General features: G+C 43.0%; 2 long non-coding RNA genes across 2 annotated transcripts in view; both read left to right on the forward strand.

Moving 5' to 3' along the window:
• Positions 1 to 2,413, forward strand: part of LOC110209935 (uncharacterized) — a 127,630-nt gene extending 125,217 nt beyond the window's left edge. Inside the window, exon 3 of the long non-coding RNA XR_013487390.1 lies at positions 24 to 2,413. This is a non-coding gene — a long non-coding RNA (uncharacterized LOC110209935). The remainder of the gene's footprint in view (positions 1 to 23) is intronic.
• A 1,501-nt stretch (positions 2,414 to 3,914) lies between these two features.
• On the forward strand, positions 3,915 to 9,127 carry LOC144457843 (uncharacterized). Its single transcript, XR_013487391.1, has 2 exons — positions 3,915 to 5,827; positions 8,504 to 9,127. It is a non-coding gene; the product is annotated as an uncharacterized LOC144457843 (long non-coding RNA).
• The last annotated feature ends 789 nt before the right edge of the window (positions 9,128 to 9,916 follow it).

The following is a 9,916-nucleotide window of genomic DNA, read 5'->3' on the forward strand; positions in this document are numbered from 1 at the left end:
ATAATTCTCTCTTCATTTCTCAGGACAAACCAGAACCACTCTCAAATGACTGCAGTGACCTTCTGTTAGTAAAGCATCTCTACCCAGAAGCTTTGGAATGGCTTACTGATTGACCAGTTTGACATTGATGGCCTTTTGGTCAGCAGACCCTTCAGCTGTTTTTATCAACACCGGGAACCTCAGCTCGGAGCTGGCATCCTGGGTTAGGATGTGGAAGCAGTTGGCAAGCAGGGGATAGCTATACTGGCTTCCATTGAAAGTGGTGATCTTCTCTTGATTGACTGAACAGTCAGCTGAGGGAATAAGATAAAACAGTGAGAATTTGTTCATTGAAGACCATAGCATTTGGACCTGGAAGGGACCTTAAAGTCCATGTGGCTCAATTCCCCCATTTTATGATAAAGGAAACTGATTCCAGTACTCAGTGATACAGTATGGTAGATGAGACTACAAGATACAGTGCAAACAGGGCTGGATCAGAGGTCAGAGGATTGGACTACTACTACTGGCTGTGTGATCTTGGGCATTTCTCAGTTCCCTCTGCTGTAAGATGAGGAGGGTATCACCTCGAAAGTCCTTACCAATTCCAAGCCTATGGTTGTATAAAATAATTTGAAGAGAGAAAGGAGGCTGCAGTGAGGGAGTCAAGAAAGGTTTCCCATAAGAGCTAGTCCATGAGCTTACCCTGAAAGGAAGTTTGGCATTCTATGGGGCCCAAGTGAAGACATATTCCAGGCATTGGGCAGAGCCTATAGAAAGGCAGAGAGGAAGGATATGGTAGAGCATGAAGGCTATGATTCTGAGGCTGGCCCTAGTGTAAGACAGCAGGTCCTCAAAACTGCATGGGACCTCAGAGGTCTTCCAGTTATATCCCCTTGTGTTATGGATAAGGAAAGTCAGGTAGAGAGCAGTCATGTGATTTGGCCAAGCTTACATAGTCACCTTCTGACTTGAAATCCAGTATTCTTTCCACCACACTCCAAGGTAGAATTTGCTCTTTTCTTTTTTAAAAAACTTATTCTTATGCATATATTTTGTTTTTACGTTGCCTAGATTTCTGTCTGTACTCTCTCCCTCCCAGAGAATCATTTCTCATAATGAAGAAGTTGTAAAAGAAAAGGAGGAAGAGGAAGAAATCAATAAAACTGATTAACCCAGCTAAAGAATCTTGTGCTATGTGCAATGTTCTTCACCCAGAGACCTCCACCTCTGCAAAAGCAGTGCAAGGTGTCAAGACACCATTTTCTAACTCAATAAATGCTAGCTGAATTGAATTTATTTAATTTGACAGATGCCACTGATTTCCATAGGAGGATCCCCATAGGGCAGGAGTACTGCATATGTAAACCCTAAAACAAAAGCCTCTAGAGGCCAACTTTCTCACCTTGGAAAGTCTCCATAGTGGAATCTGTGACTTGTGTGAAGAAATCCCCCACCTGGACAGGCAGCTTGGAAGCTGGTGCCGGCAGACTGAGAGGGTATGGGATGGGTAAGAGAATGCCTTGTCCATAAAAAGTAACCTGCCAATGAAAAAAAGCAGCTACGTGGTGCAATGGATAGACAGTACTGTGCCTGGAGTCAGGAAGACCTGAGTTCAAATTCTACCTCAGACACTTCCTAGCTGTGTGACCCTGGGCAAGTCACTTAACCCTTTTTGCCCCAGTTTCCTCACCTGAAAAATGAGCTGGAGAAGGACATAATAAACCACTCCAGTATCTTTGCCAAGAAAACCCCAACTGGTTTCATGAAGAGTTGAACATGACTAAAATGGCTGACCAACGACAAAAGAAAAAAGAGAGTGGGTGAGAGGATTCCTTCTAGAAGAAGCCCCAAACCGTGGCGTGCTCACTCACACAGGGCAGCCTGATGGTGACATCCCCGCTTCTGGGAGATGTGACTGGCACCACTAAGCTGGCTTTCTGAAGAGGATTTTTCCAGGCTCTTTCAGAGAATCCCAGTCTAGAGAGAAGCCCAGAATGAAGGTATAAAACCTGGAAATGAGTAGAAAATATTCATCCATTCAGCAAATATATATTAAGCACCTATGAAATACAAGACACTGGGAATACAAAGAGACAGAGTGTGAAATGAAAAGAAAATAGAATTTGGAGTCAGAGAATCTGGTTTGAATTCCAGCTCTGTCATTTACTACTTGTCTTATTTTGGGACAGTGATTTACCCTCTCTGGAACTCACATTCCCCAAACATAAAATGAAAAGTTTGCTGAGGGGTTCTTAACCTTATTTTGTGCCATGGATCTCTTTGCCAATATGGTGAAGCCTATAGACCCATTCTCAGAACGAATGTTCCTTCTGAAATGTATAAAATACAATCCATAGCATTACAAAGAGAATTGAAATGATTACAAAGGAAAAGAATATATTGAAATAAAAATGTAATTTGTTTTTCCCCATCCGAGTTCACAGATGCCCTAAAAGGGGTCTATGAAAGCAGTTTCAGCTTGGGAAGTGGTGGGGGCAGGAATGGAAGTTAGGGATCATCTAGTCCATGACCCAAAAGAAATCTGTAGATCAGGTCTCCACAAATCATTTGTGACTCCTATTCCGTGCTAAGCCTAACACTCTCCATCCCAGTTCCATTTGGGAAATAGAACAGATGGAGGAGGGGGAGAATCTCACCATTTTCCCATTTCTGTGACCTCTGCTGAGACTTTTGGCCATGCAACCTTCATTTCCAAAGTGGAGTGATTATTAAACTTCCCAGTCACAATCTCCCCCAAAACTTGATATGCCTGGCAATTCTGACCCCATTTCAGGGATGCCTGCAATGCATGAATGGGACAGGACATCAGCCTACTGGGGCCTGAAGTATATGGAAATATCTGTGTGCTTTGGCCTGCTGACATGCCCATTTGGTGAGATTTGTGGCTTACCTTTGCCAAGTACAAAGTCTCCAAGGTGATGTCAACACAAGCTTTCCATTGCCTACTTTCAGTGAAATTAGTGACCCATAACTGGACCCCAGCTTTGGTGGAGTGTTTATTTGTGAAGATAGCAAACTGGAAGCCGTCAGGCTTATGGTCACTGTGTTCTACCCGAAATATTCCAGTTAGTATGGGTGGATAATTGTTCTCCAAGGACATCATCTGAGCTCAAGGAAAGAGAAGAGAGATTGGTGAACCTCACCTTCTAGGATACAATAACTCCCCTCGTATGAACGATGGAGGGAGATGAATCTGACCCATAGGGTAAATCCTATATCTAGAGTTAGAAGGATCTTAGATCATCTGTCCAAGTTTCTCATTTTACATATGAGAAAACTGAGGCCTGGTAAAGTCAAAGATTACATAGTTATTAAATGGCTGAACTGGAAAATTAGCACAAAGATACATTCACCAACAGTCCGATCAATCAACTAGGATTTATTAAATTCCTACTATATGCCAGGTACTCTGCTAAGAGCTCTCTCTCTTTCTCTCTCTGCCTCTGTGCTAAACTCTAGGGATATAAAAAGGCAAAACACGATCCTTGCCCTCAAGGAGCTTACAATCTAGTGGGAACTTACAGTCTAATGGGGAGAGAGAACATGTAAACAATTATGAATAAACAAGCTAGAAACAGGATAAATTGGGGGGGGGGGTCAGAGGGAAAGCAAATTCTCACTGAGAGACCTGAACTTAGAGTAGCAGAACTTAAGTTGAATCCTGGCTCTGACACTGTGTGACTTTGGTCAAGTCATCTTATACCTTTGGGACTCAATGTCCCCCTCTGTAAACTGATGGAGGTTAGCCTACAGAGGCTCTGAGTCCCTTCCTGCTCTAATTCTTTGATCCTGCGTGTATGAGTCTATGTCATCATGTGAGATTGTGGAGTGTCCAACTTAGATGAATATAAGGAAAGGAATAGGTAGGTAGGTAGGTAGGTAGATAGATAGATAGATAGATAATCCTTCTGGGAAGATCATAATATCTTCTTGTTTATATGCAAAGAGATGCTAATGCATGACTCCTCCAAACCCATTAGTCTATTAAAACCACAACTAATACAGGACTTGGGGCTTTGATTCAGAGTGTCTACATGCTAGGGCACATGCTTGCTCTAGGGAAAGGATGCCCTTTCTCTTTGTTCTATGACTACCATCCCTTACCTCATGCTCTTCCACCAGCAGGCATTGCCCTAACCCTAATCGCCCCCAGGCTGCCAGCCCCAGGGTTCTGTAGCTATGGTCGTACCCTCCCATCCCATACAATACCCAAGAGGGGGAGGACCAGAGTCAGCACCCAAAATCGGACTGTTTTCTGTGTCGTTGCCACAACCATTACCTTGACTGGATTTGCCTCAGCTGCTGGGATTCCTACTTTCAGCTCAGAGTGCAGTGAATTTATGAGCTGAGTTACCTGGTCACGGACAGATGGGAGTTCGGTGGTATTGCTACCTCCGTGACTATTGCTGCCACTCTCACTGACGGCGTAGCCTTGGATGCCGCCATTTTGGTCCGCTTTTTCCTTGCCAATAATATCTGAGGGTTTTTTGTCAGAAGTCAAGGAGGCAGATGAGGAATTGGAGGAACTGATGTCACTATTCTCCTGCATCCCTGGGTCATTCTTGGTAGATGGAATCCTGTATTGCTTGTGAGGGGTTTCATCTTTGATTGATTTTGCCTACAAAGCACGTAGGATGCTGGAAGATTATAACACCGAAGCCATCATGCTCCTAAGAACCAGAGAACTTGCTGGTCCTAGTTTACAACTGAGAACCATTTTCCATCTTGTAGATAGCAGTATTCATGTAGCACTTTAAAATTTGTAAAGAACTCTTTTCATTTGATCCCTACGATAACCTTGTGAGGTTATCTCCATTTTTAGAGGAAGAGACTGAGGCTGAAGGAAGTTTAATGATTTTCCCAGGGTTATACAACAAGTAAGTGTTGAAGGCAAAATTGGAACTTAAGTCGTCCTCACTCCAATTCCAGTGTTGTATGCACTCTCCCACCTAGCTGTTCTTATAATGGTACTGTGTTTATAAGGGTATACTTAATTAAATTCATCAGATCATAGATTTAAAGAGAGAAAAGATTATAGTCTCACCTTTTCATTTTACATTTGAGGAAACTGAGGCCCATAGGGAAAGTGACTGCTCAAGGTCAAAAGGTGAGAGATAAACAGCAGAACCAGAATTTGAATTCAGGTCCCTGGACTCCAAATGCTATGCTTTTCCCACTATTACCATGTTGCTTCCTCAGATTGGCTAAAGTGGTTTGCAAACCTTAAAGTAATATATAAATGCTAACTATTATTGGGTAGAAGAGAATTTCGCTGTAGAAGAATCACAAAAATCATTTCACAAGATGGGAAACATTGTTAAGAAAATATAAAAACATGGACACAAATTTATGGTTTCTTTTTTGACTTAAAAAATGCTTCAGAAGATGTGAGGGAAAACCCTCTTAATTTTTCAAGGTGATTTCATGAAGCATAATGTTAACATGGCTTGGGTTTACCTGAGACAATCTGGATGGGCTCTGCTACAAAGCAACTCACACTAAGCCCTTTTTCTACCCCTAGGATCTTTTTGAAATTCCTTTGCATCTGTCCTGCTGCAACTCCTTGGCACTCACCGTCTGGGTTAGTCTGGAAGCTGCGTTAGGTCCTGCTTCGATTTCCAGCTTGATCTTCTCAACACTGGTATCTGTAGAAAGTGCCCAATGCACAGGACGTCAGTATTCTTGGTCTCCCGTCCACCATCCCCATGAGGAAGCCAACTCTTTCCTTACCTGGTTTTGCTACAAGCCAAGCCTCATGTGTTCCCACTGTGTGATGGAGAACAGAGCCTTGGAATGATGCGGCACTAAGGGATTTCATGGAAAGGTAGGATTGAAAACCCAAGTAAGGCAGGCTGAGCCAAGCATCTTGGAAGTGGGCCTTTTCACTTTCATCATGGGGAAGCTCGGCCTCGGAGGAATTGGAGTAATTGGGAGGGATAGCTTCAGAAGTCCTTCCTTTCTACATTTGAACAAGGACATTGTGGAAATCATCATTAAGAAGCAGGGGATGGTACCCCCAAGAGTCATCAAGCAAATAATTGGTCAACAAGCATTTATTGAGCACCTACTATGTGCTAGGCTGACTTGCAGTTCCTTGAATGTGACATTTTCCCATGTTTTTGCATAGACTGTCCCCTAGTTCTACAATGCTCTGCCCCCTCAATGCCGCTTCCTGGTTCTCTGGTTTCCTTGAAGACTCAGTTCAAATCCTCTCTTCTACAAGAGGCCTTTCCTGGGTTCCCCCCCACCTCCCCAGAAGCTAAGGCTTTCTACCCTCAGACTGCCTTCTATCTCCTCTATATCTCTCATATGGACAGAGTTCTGTATCCAGGTTACCTGCCCTGCCCCTGAGGATGGGAGCTTGTTGAGGGCAAGTGGGGATCTCCCAATTCTTTGTATTGTTGCCAAAGCTTAGCCCGTAGTAGTAGGTAAGTACTTGATAAATGTTTGTTAACTGACTGACAGGGCTCTGGGGACACATACAAAGAAAGAAATAATTTCTCTACTCTCAAGGAGCTTCCATTCCAACAGGGCCATAAGAAGGGTGTGCGCACACATGCACGTGTGTGTGTGTGTGTGTGTGTGTGTGTGTGTATTCCTTATCTGTAAAATGAGCTGGAGAAGGAAATGGCAAACCACTCCAGTGTCTCTGCCAAGAAGACCCCAAATGGGGTCACGGAAAGCCAGATACGACTGTACAACGACAACAACACAATATATAAATACACATACATCTATACATGTATGAATACATATGAGAAATAAATATATATATATACTTATATATAATACATGTACATATGTTGGGTCAATATATACATATGTGCATGTGTACGCACATACATAAACAAGAGATAAAAATTGTATTGTGCACACATATGTGCTTATGCATAGATAAATTATGCAAACACATTTGTATATGTATGTGTGTGGGCATGTGTAACACAGGTATTTTGTGCATACGTACTTAGCCCCTTGTTTATATATCTATTCATATGGGATATGAATACTGCTCCCATATATATGTATATGCATACATATACCCACATGCTTGTATATGTACATGTTCATGTGTGTATATATGTGTGTGTATATACACATATACATCTTATATGCCTGTTAGAATGGATATTCTACACACACACACACACACACACACACACACACACACACCACATACTTTATCCCTCCCACAACTAGGTTCAACCAGGTTGTACCACTGGCCCTAGGAAGTCAGCTTACTCGGACTAAGCCGCAACGCTGGCTACTTATTTAACTAGACTGATAAATAGTTGTTCACTTATTTCCCAATCATGTCCAATTCTTCATGACTTCTTTTGGGGTTTTTATACCATACATACACATATATGTATGTATATGTGTATGCATATTGTGTATATATGTATGTATACATACATATATATGGGGAGAGAGGAGAGAGAGAAAGAGAGGGAGAGAGAGAGAGAGAGAGTGAGTGAAAACGGTAGCACAGTGAGTGTTGAATTTGAAGTCAAGAAACCTGAATTCATATCCCACCTGAAACACTAACTAGCTATGTGACCTTGGGCAAGTCACTTAACCTCTGTCTGCCTCAGTTTCTTCATCTCTAAAATGGGGTTAACAGGGTTGTTATGGGGATCAGATGAGAGCATGTGGGCAAGGTGGTTTGCAAACCTTAAAGTGCTATAGTGATGCTATCTCTTAAATACCAAGGAAGGAGGGAGAGTGCCAGCAGGTGGAGGATCAGGAAAGGCTTGCTAGAGAAGGTCCTGCTTGAGCCATTGTCAATGTTAGTTCCCAGGTCTTCAAACAATCACACACTGACTGTCTCTCTGTGATAGCTAATGCCCTTGTGGCCATTTTTCATGGGAACCTCTAATCTTCCATATTTGTTATAACCTTGCCCGCTACCTTCAAAGTCATCTCTCAGAACCAAATTGCCCCTTGGAGATCTCAGATCCTGCTTCCTTGGGAACCAGAGGAATCTTCTTTTTGGTTTCTGGCTCCCCACCCTTTCTTGATATAGCAAATGCCTTGGTGCTGTGGAACAGTGAGAGGAGACTGGGTACCAGGGGTTGCTAGTTATTGGCCATGACTCGGTCCCTGCATTCATCTCTGAGATTGGGGAAAGGGAGGCCCTAGAGAAGCAGTTATTGGCTTAAGAAAACAGGGCTATTCCAGAAAGTCAATAATATGAATGAATGAATACAGGAAAACCAATAGACTTACCAGTACACTATTTGAAATCTCTAAGAATAAATGTCTCCAACTGAACTGAATCTTTCAAAGTGGCTGTAAGAAGCAGCTCTGTAATCAGAATATCCTGATGGAAGGCATGCTAATTTGAGAGTTCCAGCTGAGTCCCAGCCTTGTCATTGCTGTTCTGTTCCCTCAAGAAGGAGTTTGGGGGAAGATGTTGATGACTAGCATACCTGGCCATCAGCAGCTCAGTCTCTTGGCGCCATGGGAAGGTTTCACACTTAAAGTTTTTCTCTTTTAGGTCCAACTTCATGTCCAGTTTTGTTGGGTGTGCTGCCTGGAGCTTTGCCTGGAGCTCAATGCCAGACTGGAAGACAGGGGTGTTGGTGGTCATCGCTGCCACAGAGTACCAGTACATGCTACAGGAAGAGGAACAAAGCAAGGGTTGCATATGTAATGAGCAGGGGTGATACCATCTCCTATTTACACTGTCCAGCATCCCTCAGAGGAATCCTTCTGAGACAGACAGATAACATACACAGAGAGCCATAACTAGGGTGGGTGACTGGAGCTTTGTACCTGGGCACCAGAACTTCAGGGACATGTATATAGCACTTGTACTCCTTTGGCAGATGAAATAACTGACAGGTTATACCTACCTGAAGGAGGGGACAGGCTTTGTGCTTACCTCTACCACTATGTCCTTTCTTCCCTCAATATTTGGGAAACCCAGAGATCATCAGCTGTGTCAAAGGGACATTGGTCAGATTTTCTGGAGAATGAGTTTTATGGTCACCATGAGCAACTGTGTTCTACAACATTGTGCCACTGGTCCAAGGAAGTCAATTTAGGCTAAACTGTGATGCTGGCTACCCATTTAACTAGATTTGTTTGTAGACAAAGAATTAATAAAAGCATTAAGTCAGGAATGTTCATGAAAGCTGCCCATGGCACAAGGAAGGGGAAGGCAGGCTCCATATGTTGACCAGAGGAATCCCAAGATTTTTCTGTGCCCTAGGTGAGCTCCTGACCAGTCCAGCCTTGCCATGGTCCCTCTCCCAAAAGCAATCTCTTTGTGGAATTGGATAGGAGTCTGCCTCTCTCCAACAGGGTTTATCCAAGGTCTCTTCCCAAGTATACTCCTAACCCTTTGGTTTCATGATGCTTACTCCAATTATAATAATTACTAGACATAATTCTGTACACACATGTGTGTGCACATCTACAGTCATGTGCACGAGGAATGAAAGCAAAGGATAAATGGGCCCCAGTACCCAAACTGTTTCCATAGCAAGACTTGGCAATAAGAGAGATTTGAAGAAGGGCCTGTGGGGAGCAGATTGCCCATTTGAGGATGAAGGGCTGTCTACTCATGCTCTCCTCTTCCTTCTGAAAGTATTGAATAAAGCTCATTTGTTAAAGGAGGGAGTTGAAAGCAATGGTTTCTAAGCTCCCTTCTAAAACTCTAAATCTATGATTCAATGAAGGCCCTTTTCCAGGGTTCCTAGCTCTTACAAAGGGGTGACTGGCTAATCCATGTCTCTTGAAAGGGTTTATTTACCCAGTTCTAAGAAGAGGCATGGAATCCTAGGGGGAAAGGACAAGTTGCAGTCCCCAAATAAACCAGAAAATCTGTCTGGTCTCTTGATACCCTTAAAATGAAGAAGAATGAGAGAATATTCATTAAGTAGTTACTGTGTGCCAAGCACATATT

The sequence above is a fragment of the Phascolarctos cinereus genome, unplaced genomic scaffold (genome assembly GCF_003287225.1).
Source record: "Phascolarctos cinereus isolate Bilbo 61053 unplaced genomic scaffold, phaCin_HiC Scaffold_5;HRSCAF=322, whole genome shotgun sequence".
Taxonomy (NCBI): domain Eukaryota; kingdom Metazoa; phylum Chordata; class Mammalia; order Diprotodontia; family Phascolarctidae; genus Phascolarctos; species Phascolarctos cinereus.